This window comes from Chiloscyllium punctatum, chromosome 21, assembly GCF_047496795.1.
Source record: "Chiloscyllium punctatum isolate Juve2018m chromosome 21, sChiPun1.3, whole genome shotgun sequence".
NCBI lineage: Eukaryota > Metazoa > Chordata > Chondrichthyes > Orectolobiformes > Hemiscylliidae > Chiloscyllium > Chiloscyllium punctatum.
Window position 1 is genome coordinate 40,684,116 of NC_092759.1, and position 13,514 is coordinate 40,697,629.

The following is a 13,514-nucleotide window of genomic DNA, read 5'->3' on the forward strand; positions in this document are numbered from 1 at the left end:
TGCAGAAAAAGAGTCCCAAACAATGTACTCCACCCTAAAACCGGAGGTCGCATTCCTATTCGAGAACGACAGATTACATTGTGAGGATGCTCTGACCTCGGAGCCAGTTCTAGATGCCACTTTCCTTGCCTTTTACCCTAACCGTGCAATTTGCTGCAGAGATGTTCACTCCTGGACATCAGCCACATGGATAGCAACTGAGTTGGAAACCTGTGTGGGAATCGACGAGAAGCGACTCAATAAATTTTGCTCAATTCCATGGTGCTTTTTGAAATGCAGTTTCTGTTCACTACAATCTAAAAGGCAGTTTCTCAACATAGTAACAAAGTCAAAAGGTAATTACCTCACCCCACCCCCACTCCGGAAGAGGTGCTAACTGCCCTTGATTGCTTTTTGTTCTCGATGTGAAGAGCTCTCACGCCTCTGAGTCACCTTCACGTGTCTGGTTGCTGAGTGAGTCACAAAGAAGGAGTTTCTCCAGAGCTGCAACTGCCTGACTTCCCCACTCGACTTCCCCGTTTACATTTTCCTGCTCCTCAGTGATTTCAAGAATACCAAATGGATGCGATGTCATTCTGTAACCTCTCTGTCGATTCCTCCGTTTCAGTTCCAACGTGGCTTAGGTCTCGGGGCGCACCTTAATACTAGCGACACCATGAAAGCACAGGTCCAGAGGTTCCTCTGAGAGTGTAATTTCTTTCATTGCTGTTGCTGATTGAAAGAGCCACTCAAGTGCGAACTGCTCCAAAACATGATTCAGGACCTCTGGTGCCAATTCTCGTACGTTGAATAACGACAGACAGCTTCCAAACGAGGCCTTTCAGAGACGCCTTTGGGGTACATTTAACAGACAGACAAGTTCAGGAATCCGTGGTGCACTGTGACACCAGCGCATCAGCTTCTTCCCTGTCTTTGAACCGAGCCGCCTGCGCAAGGAATGCAAATGCGGTACTGCTTTTCGTAGAAGAATCAGAAGGGGGTAACTACACTCTCAAACAGAATTGCATATGATCAGAACCAGTTTGGATAAAAACTTTACATTTCTTTGCACAGTCATTAAATGGAATTGCATTACATTTCACTACGCGAGCAGATTTGTTCAAGCAACTTCGAAGGCAGGTTTGCAGATGGGAAAGCAAGCAAGAAAGCACCGTTCTTGCCCATGTAAAAGGCTGCCGTTGAAGAACAAAGCAGTTTCTGCCCAGTTTCGAACTGGGGACCTTTCGCGTGTGAGGCGAACGTGATGACCACTACACTACAGAAACAAGCCGCAGCCGCCCGTCCCGCAGCTCCGGGGCATCCAGCACTGAAAGTTGAAGCCATTCTTCGTTTCACCTTTCTGTTTCCAATAGCTCGTTGTTGTCCAGCGTAATTGACATCTTCAAAACATTAAAAAAAAGACACGTGAAATTGATGATAAAACATAGACAAGGATGTGGTCAATGTTTGGACCGTAGGGCGAGGTGGACTAGGCTGGGACGACTTTCCCTGCAGCGTAACGACTGCGACATGATCTAATGGAAGGGTTGGAAACTGAGTATTTACGTGTTTTACCCAAGTTGGGGTGAGTTGAAAACTCGAGAGCATAGGTTTAAGGTGAGTGGGCTGAAATTGACAAAGGACCTGAGGCACATTTCCCACACAGAAGGTTGTGCGTGTATCGAATGAGCTACCAGAGGAAGCGGAGGAGGCTCAGAAAATTGCATGAGTTTCTGGATAGGATGGGTTGAGAGGGTTTGGGGCCAAATACTGGGGAACCGGACTTGTTTATATTTGGCTATGTGCTGAGCATGGACGAGATACACCGAAGGATCTGTTTCCACGCGGTGTCCCCCAAAAACGTTGTGTTGCTTACACCTGCTTTAAAGGATTACTTTTTAGCGGAGCTTGCCGTCGCAGTCTGTGGCACAATCCTTTACTGTGTTCGATGCTCACGGGAAAGGTAGTATTGCGAAACACTGCAGAAAGGAACGACTTCCTTACTTTTGCTCCGACTGACCATACTCTGTGAAATTTTCCCAGATCCTCAGTTAAGGACTTTTGCAGCTGGAAGTTTCCTCAGAAACGCTGTTAACTCGTAAAGTATTGAGCGAATCGCAAAACAGAAAGCATTTAACACGGAACACAAACAAAGCTGGCATACCTAATGCATTTTCAGACACAGAGATGCATGAATGCTAAATGTGAGACAGTCCGAGGGCATGATTTATAAAGTAATCTCACAAATGGGAGAAATTCAACAACATATCACATCGAAATTCGTTGGAACGATTTTCCCATTGGCCGAAAAACCAAATAACGACGAGTCGAGTCACCCAGGGACTTTGTTTCACAACAGCGATGAAATACCGGTCTCCATTCGGTTCCAGTACAAGCTCAACTTGCCTGGAACAGCACAGCTGCTTGCGATTTTCTGCGCGGGAGGCGAACACGATCATGACAGACAGAGACACTTTGAAATATTCGGCACTATCCCACACCACAGTTAATTCCCCGGGAAGCAAAGCCATTTTACTTTTGTTTTCAACATCAATACAGTGGGGACAGAAACAGCATTTTAACAAGCTGCAGCGTTGGAGTTGATCTGCAGAAATGGCAGTGGTGGGATCCGAACCCACGCCCCTTTCGAGACTGGAACCTGGATCCAGCGCCTTAGACCGCTCGGCCACACTACCAGCCGGCCGCGCGCACCATTTTCTTGCGTTTCCAACTGTGCTCTCCTGCATAACAACAGATGCCAAGTCACATGAAAATGGTTCCATGATCCCTCTCCGACTCGCACAGCTGCTGGGATGTGCCCGTCTACAATATCAATTTCGCAGCAGATAATGAGAGCCCATCAATCCAGACAAAACTCAATGGTAAGCTGAGTCTATCTTCTCAGACTCCTTTCAGCTCCAAATGTATCTGTGAGAATATATGTTCGGTTATGATTTGGTCAAATAACCACGAGCTGCTTGACATTACTGCAATTTCGATTCTTGCTTTGCTAAATGATTTCACCCATTGCTTGAAACAGGGCAAGTTTCACGTTTACACGGAACATGAAGCACACCGGACTACAGGGAAAATGCACAAAGCCGTGTTCCACATCATACCGTGCAGCGTAATTTCAGTCACTGTGCCTGTTTTGCAGAAAAAGAGTCCCAAACAATGTATTCCACCCTAAAACCGGAGGTCGCATTCCTATTCGAGAACGGCAGATTACATTGTGAGGATGCTCTGACCTCGGAGCCAGTTCTAGATGCCACTTTCCTTGCCTTTTACCCTAACCGTGCAATTTGCTGCAGAGATGTTCACTCCTGGACATCAGCCACATGGATAGCAACTGAGTTGGAAACCTGTGTGGGAATCGACGAGAAGCGACTCAATAAATTTTGCTCAATTCCATGGTGCTTATTAGAAATGCAGTTTCTGTTCACTACAATCTAAAAGGCAGTTTCTCAACATAGTAACAAAGTCAAAAGGTAATTACCTCACCCCACCCCCACTCCGGAAGAGGTGCTAACTGCCCTTGATTGCTTTTTGTTCTCGATGTGAAGAGCTCTCACGCCTCTGAGTCACCTTCACGTGTCTGGTTGCTGAGTGAGTCACAAAGAAGGAGTTTCTCCAGAGCTGCAACTGCCTGACTTCCCCACTCGACTTCCCCGTTTACATTTTCCTGCTCCTCAGTGATTTCAAGAATACCAAATGGATGCGATGTCATTCTGTAACCTCTCTGTCGATTCCTCCGTTTCAGTTACAACGTGGCTTAGGTCTCGGGGCGCACCTTAATACGAGCGACACCATGAAATCACAGGTCCAGAGGTTCCTCTGAGAGTGTAATTTCTTTCATTGCTGTTGCTGATTGAAAGAGCCACTCAAGTGCGAACTGCTCCAAAACATGATTCAGGACCTCTGGTGCCAATTCTCGTACGTTGAATAACGACAGACAGCTTCCAAACGAGGCCTTTCAGAGACGCCTTTGGGGGACATTTAACAGACAGACAAGTTCAGGAATCCGTGGTGCACTGTGACACCAGCGCATCAGCTTCTTCCCTGTCTTTGAAGCGAGCCGCCTGCGCAAGGAATGCAAATGCGGTACTGCTTTTCGTAGAAGAATCAGAAGGGGGTAACTACACTCTCAAACAGAATTGCATTTGATCAGAACCAGTTTGGATAAAAACTTTACATTTCTTTGCACAGTCATTAAATGGAATTGCATTACATTTCACTACGCGAGCAGATTTGTTCAAGCAACTTCGTAGGCAGGTTTGCAGATGGGAAAGCAAGCAAGAAAGCACCGTTCTTGCCCATGTAAAAGGCTGCCGTTGAAGAACAAAGCAGTTTCTGCCCAGTTTCGAACTGGGGACCTTTCGCGTGTGAGGCGAACGTGATGACCACTACACTACAGAAACAAGCCGCAGCCGCCCGTCCGGCAGCTCAGGGGCATCCAGCACTGAAAGTTGAAGCCATTCTTCGTTTCACCTTTCTGTTTCCAATAGCTCGTTGTTGTCCAGCGTAATTGACATCTTCAAAACATTAAAAAAAAGACACGTGAAATTGATGATAAAACATAGACAAGGATGTGGTCAATGTTTGGACCGTAGGGCGAGGTGGACTAGGCTGGGACGACTTTCCCTGCAGCGTAACGACTGCGACATGATCTAATGGAAGGGTTGGAAACTGAGTATTTACGTGTTTTACCCAAGTTGGGGTGAGTTGAAAACTCGAGAGCATAGGTTTAAGGTGAGTGGGCTGAAATTGACAAAGGACCTGAGGCACATTTCCCACACAGAAGGTTGTGCGTGTATCGAATGAGCTACCAGAGGAAGCGGAGGAGGCTCAGAAAATTGCATGAGTTTCTGGATAGGATGGGTTGAGAGGGTTTGGGGCCAAATACTGGGGAAACGGACTTGTTTATATTTGGCTATGTGCTGAGCATGGACGAGATACACCGAAGGATCTGTTTCCACGCGGTGTCCCCCAAAAACGTTGTGTTGCTTACACCTGCTTTAAAGGATTACTTTTTAGCGGAGCTTGCCGTCGCAGTCTGTGGCACAATCCTTTACTGTGTTCGATGCTCACGGGAAAGGTAGTATTGCGAAACACTGCAGAAAGGAACGACTTCCTTACTTTTGCTCCGACTGACCATACTCTGTGAAATTTTCCCAGATCCTCAGTTAAGGACTTTTGCAGCTGGAAGTTTCCTCAGAAACGCTGTTAACTCGTAAAGTATTGAGCGAATCGCAAAACAGAAAGCATTTAACACGGAACACAAACAAAGCTGGCATACCTAATGCATTTTCAGACACAGAGATGCATGAATGCTAAATGTGAGACAGTCCGAGGGCATGATTTATAAAGTAATCTCACAAATGGGAGAAATTCAACAACATATCACATCGAAATTCGTTGGAACGATTTTCCCATTGGCCGAAAAACCAAATAACGACGAGTCGAGTCACCCCAGGACTTTGTTTCACAACAGCGATGAAATACCGGTCGCCATTCGGTTCCAGTACAAGCTCAACTTGCCTGGAACAGCACAGCTGCTTGCGATTTTCTGCGCGGGAGGCGAACACGATCATGACAGACAGAGACACTTTGAAATATTCGGCACTATCCCACACCACAGTTAATTCCCCGGGAAGCAAAGCCATTTTACTTTTGTTTTCAACATCAATACAGTGGGGACAGAAACAGCATTTTAACAAGCTGCAGCGTTGGAGTTGATCTGCAGAAATGGCAGTGGTGGGATCCGAACCCACGCCCCTTTCGAGACTGGAACCTGGATCCAGCGCCTTAGACCGCTCGGCCACACTACCAGCCGGCCGCGCGCACCATTTTCTTGCGTTTCCAACTGTGCTCTCCTGCATAACAACAGATGCCAAGTCACATGAAAATGGTTCCATGATCCCTCTCCGACTCGCACAGCTGCTGGGATGTGCCCGTCTACAATATCAATTTCGCAGCAGATAATGAGAGCCCATCAATCCAGACAAAACTCAATGGTAAGCTGAGTCTATCTTCTCAGACTCCTTTCAGCTCCAAATGTATCTGTGAGAATATATGTTCGGTTATGATTTGGTCAAATAACCACGAGCTGCTTGACATTACTGCAATTTCGATTCTTGCTTTGCTAAATGATTTCACCCATTGCTTGAAACAGGGCAAGTTTCACGTTTACACGGAACATGAAGCACACCGGACTACAGGGAAAATGCACAAAGCCGTGTTCCACATCATACCGTGCAGCGTAATTTCAGTCACTGTGCCTGTTTTGCAGAAAAAGAGTCCCAAACAATGTACTCCACCCTAAAACCGGAGGTCGCATTCCTATTCGAGAACGACAGATTACATTGTGAGGATGCTCTGACCTCGGAGCCAGTTCTAGATGCCACTTTCCTTGCCTTTTACCCTAACCGTGCAATTTGCTGCAGAGATGTTCACTCCTGGACATCAGCCACATGGATACCAACTGAGTCGGAAACCTGTGTGGGAATCGACGAGAAGCGACTCAATAAATTTTGCTCAATTCCATGGTGCTTATTAGAAATGCAGTTTCTGTTCACTTCAATCTAAAAGGCAGTTTCTCAACATAGTAACAAAGTCAAAAGGTAATTACCTCACCCCACCCCCACTCCGGAAGAGGTGCTAACTGCCCTTGATTGCTTTTTGTTCTCGATGTGAAGAGCTCTCACGCCTCTGAGTCACCTTCACGTGTCTGGTTGCTGAGTGAGTCACAAAGAAGGAGTTTCTCCAGAGCTGCAACTGCCTGACTTCCCCACTCGACTTCCCCGTTTACATTTTCCTGCTCCTCAGTGATTTCAAGAATACCAAATGGATGCGATGTCATTCTGTAACCTCTCTGTCGATTCCTCCGTTTCAGTTCCAACGTGGCTTAGGTCTCTGGCGCACCTTAATACTAGCGACACCATGAAAGCACAGGTCCAGAGTTTCCTCTGAGAGTGTAATGTCTTTCATTGCTGTTGCTGATTGAAACAGCCACTCAAGTGCGAACTGCTCCAAAACATGATTCAGGACCTCTGGTGCCAATTCTCGTACGTTGAATAACGACAGACAGCTTCCAAACGAGGCCTTTCAGAGACGCCTTTGGGGGACATTTAACAGACAGACAAGTTCAGGAATCCGTGGTGCACTGTGACACCAGCGCATCAGCTTCTTACCTGTCTTTGAACCGAGCCGCCTGCGCAAGGAATGCAAATGCGGTACTGCTTTTCGTAGAAGAATCAGAAGGGGGTAACTACACTCTCAAACAGAATTGCATATGATCAGAACCAGTTTGGATAAAAACTTTACAATTCTTTGCACAGTCATTAAATGGAATTGCATTACATTTCACTACGCGAGCAGATTTGTTCAAGCAACTTCGAAGGCAGGTTTGCAGATGGGAAAGCAAGCAAGAAAGCACCGTTCTTGCCCATGTAAAAGGCTGCCGTTGAAGAACAAAGCAGTTTCTGCCCAGTTTTGAACTGGGGACCTTTCGCGTGTGAGGCGAACGTGATGACCACTACACTACAGAAACAAGCTGCAGCCGCCCGTCTGGCAGCTCAGGGGCATCCAGCACTGAAAGTTGAAACCATTCTTCGTTTCACCTTTCTGTTTCCAATAGCTCGTTGTTGTCCAGCGTAATTGACATCTTCAAAACATTAAAAAAAAGACACGTGAAATTGATGATAAAACATAGACAAGGATGTGGTCAATGTTTGGACCGTAGGGCGAGGTGGACTAGGCTGGGACGACTTTCCCTGCAGCGTAACGACTGCGACATGATCTAATGGAAGGGTTGGAAACTGAGTATTTACGTGTTTTACCCAAGTTGGGGTGAGTTGAAAACTCGAGAGCATAGGTTTAAGGTGAGTGGGCTGAAATTGACAAAGGACCTGAGGCACATTTCCCACACAGAAGGTTGTGCGTGTATCGACTGAGCTACCAGAGGAAGTGGAGGAGACTCAGAAAATTGCATGAGTTTCTGGATAGGATGGGTTGAGAGGGTTTGGGGCCAAATACTGGGGAACCGGACTTGTTTATATTTGGCTATGTGCTGAGCATGGACGAGATACACCGAAGGATCTGTTTCCACGCGGTGTCCCCCAAAAACGTTGTGTTGCTTACACCTGCTTTAAAGGATTACTTTTTAGCGGAGCTTGCCGTCGCAGTCTGTGGCACAATCCTTTACTGTGTTCGATGCTCACGGGAAAGGTAGTATTGCGAAACACTGCAGAAAGGAACGACTTCCTTACTTTTGCTCCGACTGACCATATTCTGTGAAATTTTCCCAGATCCTCAGTTAAGGACTTTTGCAGCTGGAAGTTTCCTCAGAAACGCTGTTAACTCGTAAAGTATTGAGCGAATCGCAAAACAGAAAGCATTTAACACGGAACACAAACAAAGCTGGCATACCTAATGCATTTTCAGACACAGAGATGCATGAATGCTAAATGTGAGACAGTCCGAGGGCATGATTTATAAAGTAATCTCACAAATGGGAGAAATTCAACAACATATCACATCGAAATTCGTTGGAACGATTTTCCCATTGGCCGAAAAACCAAATAACGACGAGTCGAGTCACCCAGGGACTTTGTTTCACAACAGCGATGAAATACCGGTCTCCATTCGGTTCCAGTACAAGCTCAACTTGCCTGGAACAGCACAGCTGCTTGCGATTTTCTGCGCGGGAGGCGAACACGATCATGACAGACAGAGACACTTTGAAATATTCGGCACTATCCCACACCACAGTTAATTCCCCGGGAAGCAACGCCATTTTACTTTTGTTTTCAACATCAATACAGTGGGGACAGAAACAGCATTTTAACAAGCTGCAGCGTTGGAGTTGATCTGCAGAAATGGCAGTGGTGGGATCCGAACCCACGCCCCTTTCGAGACTGGAACCTGGATCCAGCGCCTTAGACCGCTCGGCCACACTACCAGCCGGCCGCGCGCACCATTTTCTTGCGTTTCCAACTGTGCTCTCCTGCATAACAACAGATGCCAAGTCACATGAAAATGGTTCCATGATCCCTCTCCGACTCGCACAGCTGCTGGGATGTGCCCGTCTACAATATCAATTTCGCAGCAGATAATGAGAGCCCATCAATCCAGACAAAACTCAATGGTAAGCTGAGTCTATCTTCTCAGACTCCTTTCAGCTCCAAATGTATCTGTGAGAATATATGTTCGGTTATGATTTGGTCAAATAACCACGAGCTGCTTGACATTACTGCAATTTCGATTCTTGCTTTGCTAAATGATTTCACCCATTGCTTGAAACAGGGCAAGTTTCACGTTTACACGGAACATGAAGCACACCGGACTACAGGGAAAATGCACAAAGCCGTGTTCCACATCATACCGTGCAGCGTAATTTCAGTCACTGTGCCTGTTTTGCAGAAAAAGAGTCCCAAACAATGTATTCCACCCTAAAACCGGAGGTCGCATTCCTATTCGAGAACGGCAGATTACATTGTGAGGATGCTCTGACCTCGGAGCCAGTTCTAGATGCCACTTTCCTTGCCTTTTACCCTAACCGTGCAATTTGCTGCAGAGATGTTCACTCCTGGACATCAGCCACATGGATAGCAACTGAGTTGGAAACCTGTGTGGGAATCGACGAGAAGCGACTCAATAAATTTTGCTCAATTCCATGGTGCTTATTAGAAATGCAGTTTCTGTTCACTACAATCTAAAAGGCAGTTTCTCAACATAGTAACAAAGTCAAAAGGTAATTACCTCACCCCACCCCCACTCCGGAAGAGGTGCTAACTGCCCTTGATTGCTTTTTGTTCTCGATGTGAAGAGCTCTCACGCCTCTGAGTCACCTTCACGTGTCTGGTTGCTGAGTGAGTCACAAAGAAGGAGTTTCTCCAGAGCTGCAACTGCCTGACTTCCCCACTCGACTTCCCCGTTTACCTTTTCCTGCTCCTCAGTGATTTCAAGAATACCAAATGGATGCGATGTCATTCTGTAACCTCTCTGTCGATTCCTCCGTTTCAGTTACAACGTGGCTTAGGTCTCGGGGCGCACCTTAATACGAGCGACACCATGAAATCACAGGTCCAGAGGTTCCTCTGAGAGTGTAATTTCTTTCATTGCTGTTGCTGATTGAAAGAGCCACTCAAGTGCGAACTGCTCCAAAACATGATTCAGGACCTCTGGTGCCAATTCTCGTACGTTGAATAACGACAGACAGCTTCCAAACGAGGCCTTTCAGAGACGCCTTTGGGGGACATTTAACAGACAGACAAGTTCAGGAATCCGTGGTGCACTGTGACACCAGCGCATCAGCTTCTTCCCTGTCTTTGAAGCGAGCCGCCTGCGCAAGGAATGCAAATGCGGTACTGCTTTTCGTAGAAGAATCAGAAGGGGGTAACTACACTCTCAAACAGAATTGCATTTGATCAGAACCAGTTTGGATAAAAACTTTACATTTCTTTGCACAGTCATTAAATGGAATTGCATTACATTTCACTACGCGAGCAGATTTGTTCAAGCAACTTCGTAGGCAGGTTTGCAGATGGGAAAGCAAGCAAGAAAGCACCGTTCTTGCCCATGTAAAAGGCTGCCGTTGAAGAACAAAGCAGTTTCTGCCCAGTTTCGAACTGGGGACCTTTCGCGTGTGAGGCGAACGTGATGACCACTACACTACAGAAACAAGCCGCAGCCGCCCGTCCGGCAGCTCAGGGGCATCCAGCACTGAAAGTTGAAGCCATTCTTCGTTTCACCTTTCTGTTTCCAATAGCTCGTTGTTGTCCAGCGTAATTGACATCTTCAAAACATTAAAAAAAAGACACGTGAAATTGATGATAAAACATAGACAAGGATGTGGTCAATGTTTGGACCGTAGGGCGAGGTGGACTAGGCTGGGACGACTTTCCCTGCAGCGTAACGACTGCGACATGATCTAATGGAAGGGTTGGAAACTGAGTATTTACGTGTTTTACCCAAGTTGGGGTGAGTTGAAAACTCGAGAGCATAGGTTTAAGGTGAGTGGGCTGAAATTGACAAAGGACCTGAGGCACATTTCCCACACAGAAGGTTGTGCGTGTATCGAATGAGCTACCAGAGGAAGCGGAGGAGGCTCAGAAAATTGCATGAGTTTCTGGATAGGATGGGTTGAGAGGGTTTGGGGCCAAATACTGGGGAACCGGACTTGTTTATATTTGGCTATGTGCTGAGCATGGACGAGATACACCGAAGGATCTGTTTCCACGCGGTGTCCCCCAAAAACGTTGTGTTGCTTACACCTGCTTTAAAGGATTACTTTTTAGCGGAGCTTGCCGTCGCAGTCTGTGGCACAATCCTTTACTGTGTTCGATGCTCACGGGAAAGGTAGTATTGCGAAACACTGCAGAAAGGAACGACTTCCTTACTTTTGCTCCGACTGACCATACTCTGTGAAATTTTCCCAGATCCTCAGTTAAGGACTTTTGCAGCTGGAAGTTTCCTCAGAAACGCTGTTAACTCGTAAAGTATTGAGCGAATCGCAAAACAGAAAGCATTTAACACGGAACACAAACAAAGCTGGCATACCTAATGCATTTTCAGACACAGAGATGCATGAATGCTAAATGTGAGACAGTCCGAGGGCATGATTTATAAAGTAATCTCACAAATGGGAGAAATTCAACAACATATCACATCGAAATTCGTTGGAACGATTTTCCCATTGGCCGAAAAACCAAATAACGACGAGTCGAGTCACCCAGGGACTTTGTTTCACAACAGCGATGAAATACCGGTCTCCATTCGGTTCCAGTACAAGCTCAACTTGCCTGGAACAGCACAGCTGCTTGCGATTTTCTGCGCGGGAGGCGAACACGATCATGACAGACAGAGACACTTTGAAATATTCGGCACTATCCCACACCACAGTTAATTCCCCGGGAAGCAAAGCCATTTTACTTTTGTTTTCAACATCAATACAGTGGGGACAGAAACAGCATTTTAACAAGCTGCAGCGTTGGAGTTGATCTGCAGAAATGGCAGTGGTGGGATCCGAACCCACGCCCCTTTCGAGACTGGAACCTGGATCCAGCGCCTTAGACCGCTCGGCCACACTACCAGCCGGCCGCGCGCACCATTTTCTTGCGTTTCCAACTGTGCTCTCCTGCATAACAACAGATGCCAAGTCACATGAAAATGGTTCCATGATCCCTCTCCGACTCGCACAGCTGCTGGGATGTGCCCGTCTACAATATCAATTTCGCAGCAGATAATGAGAGCCCATCAATCCAGACAAAACTCAATGGTAAGCTGAGTCTATCTTCTCAGACTCCTTTCAGCTCCAAATGTATCTGTGAGAATATATGTTCGGTTATGATTTGGTCAAATAACCACGAGCTGCTTGACATTACTGCAATTTCGATTCTTGCTTTGCTAAATGATTTCACCCATTGCTTGAAACAGGGCAAGTTTCACGTTTACACGGAACATGAAGCACACCGGACTACAGGGAAAATGCACAAAGCCGTGTTCCACATCATACCGTGCAGCGTAATTTCAGTCACTGTGCCTGTTTTGCAGAAAAAGAGTCCCAAACAATGTACTCCACCCTAAAACCGGAGGTCGCATTCCTATTCGAGAACGACAGATTACATTGTGAGGATGCTCTGACCTCGGAGCCAGTTCTAGATGCCACTTTCCTTGCCTTTTACCCTAACCGTGCAATTTGCTGCAGAGATGTTCACTCCTGGACATCAGCCACATGGATACCAACTGAGTCGGAAACCTGTGTGGGAATCGACGAGAAGCGACTCAATAAATTTTGCTCAATTCCATGGTGCTTATTAGAAATGCAGTTTCTGTTCACTTCAATCTAAAAGGCAGTTTCTCAACATAGTAACAAAGTCAAAAGGTAATTACCTCACCCCACCCCCACTCCGGAAGAGGTGCTAACTGCCCTTGATTGCTTTTTGTTCTCGATGTGAAGAGCTCTCACGCCTCTGAGTCACCTTCACGTGTCTGGTTGCTGAGTGAGTCACAAAGAAGGAGTTTCTCCAGAGCTGCAACTGCCTGACTTCCCCACTCGACTTCCCCGTTTACATTTTCCTGCTCCTCAGTGATTTCAAGAATACCAAATGGATGCGATGTCATTCTGTAACCTCTCTGTCGATTCCTCCGTTTCAGTTCCAACGTGGCTTAGGTCTCTGGCGCACCTTAATACTAGCGACACCATGAAAGCACAGGTCCAGAGTTTCCTCTGAGAGTGTAATGTCTTTCATTGCTGTTGCTGATTGAAACAGCCACTCAAGTGCGAACTGCTCCAAAACATGATTCAGGACCTCTGGTGCCAATTCTCGTACGTTGAATAACGACAGACAGCTTCCAAACGAGGCCTTTCAGAGACGCCTTTGGGGGACATTTAACAGACAGACAAGTTCAGGAATCCGTGGTGCACTGTGACACCAGCGCATCAGCTTCTTCCCTGTCTTTGAACCGAGCCGCCTGCGCAAGGAATGCAAATGCGGTACTGCTTTTCGTAGAAGAATCAGAAGGGGGTAACTACA

General features: G+C 46.6%; 4 non-coding genes across 4 annotated transcripts; all 4 read right to left on the bottom strand.

The window, feature by feature from the left end:
• Positions 1–1,192: 1,192 nt before the first annotated feature.
• Positions 1,193–1,265, bottom strand: trnav-cac (transfer RNA valine (anticodon CAC)). Its single transcript has one exon. It is a non-coding gene; the product is annotated as a tRNA-Val (tRNA).
• Positions 1,266–4,324: 3,059 nt separating this feature from the next.
• Positions 4,325–4,397, bottom strand: trnav-cac (transfer RNA valine (anticodon CAC)). Its single transcript has one exon. It is a non-coding gene; the product is annotated as a tRNA-Val (tRNA).
• A 3,058-nt stretch (positions 4,398–7,455) lies between these two features.
• On the bottom strand, positions 7,456–7,528 carry trnav-cac (transfer RNA valine (anticodon CAC)). The gene has a single exon. It is a non-coding gene; the product is annotated as a tRNA-Val (tRNA).
• Positions 7,529–10,587: 3,059 nt separating this feature from the next.
• On the bottom strand, positions 10,588–10,660 carry trnav-cac (transfer RNA valine (anticodon CAC)). Its single transcript has one exon. It is a non-coding gene; the product is annotated as a tRNA-Val (tRNA).
• Positions 10,661–13,514: the final 2,854 nt, after the last annotated feature.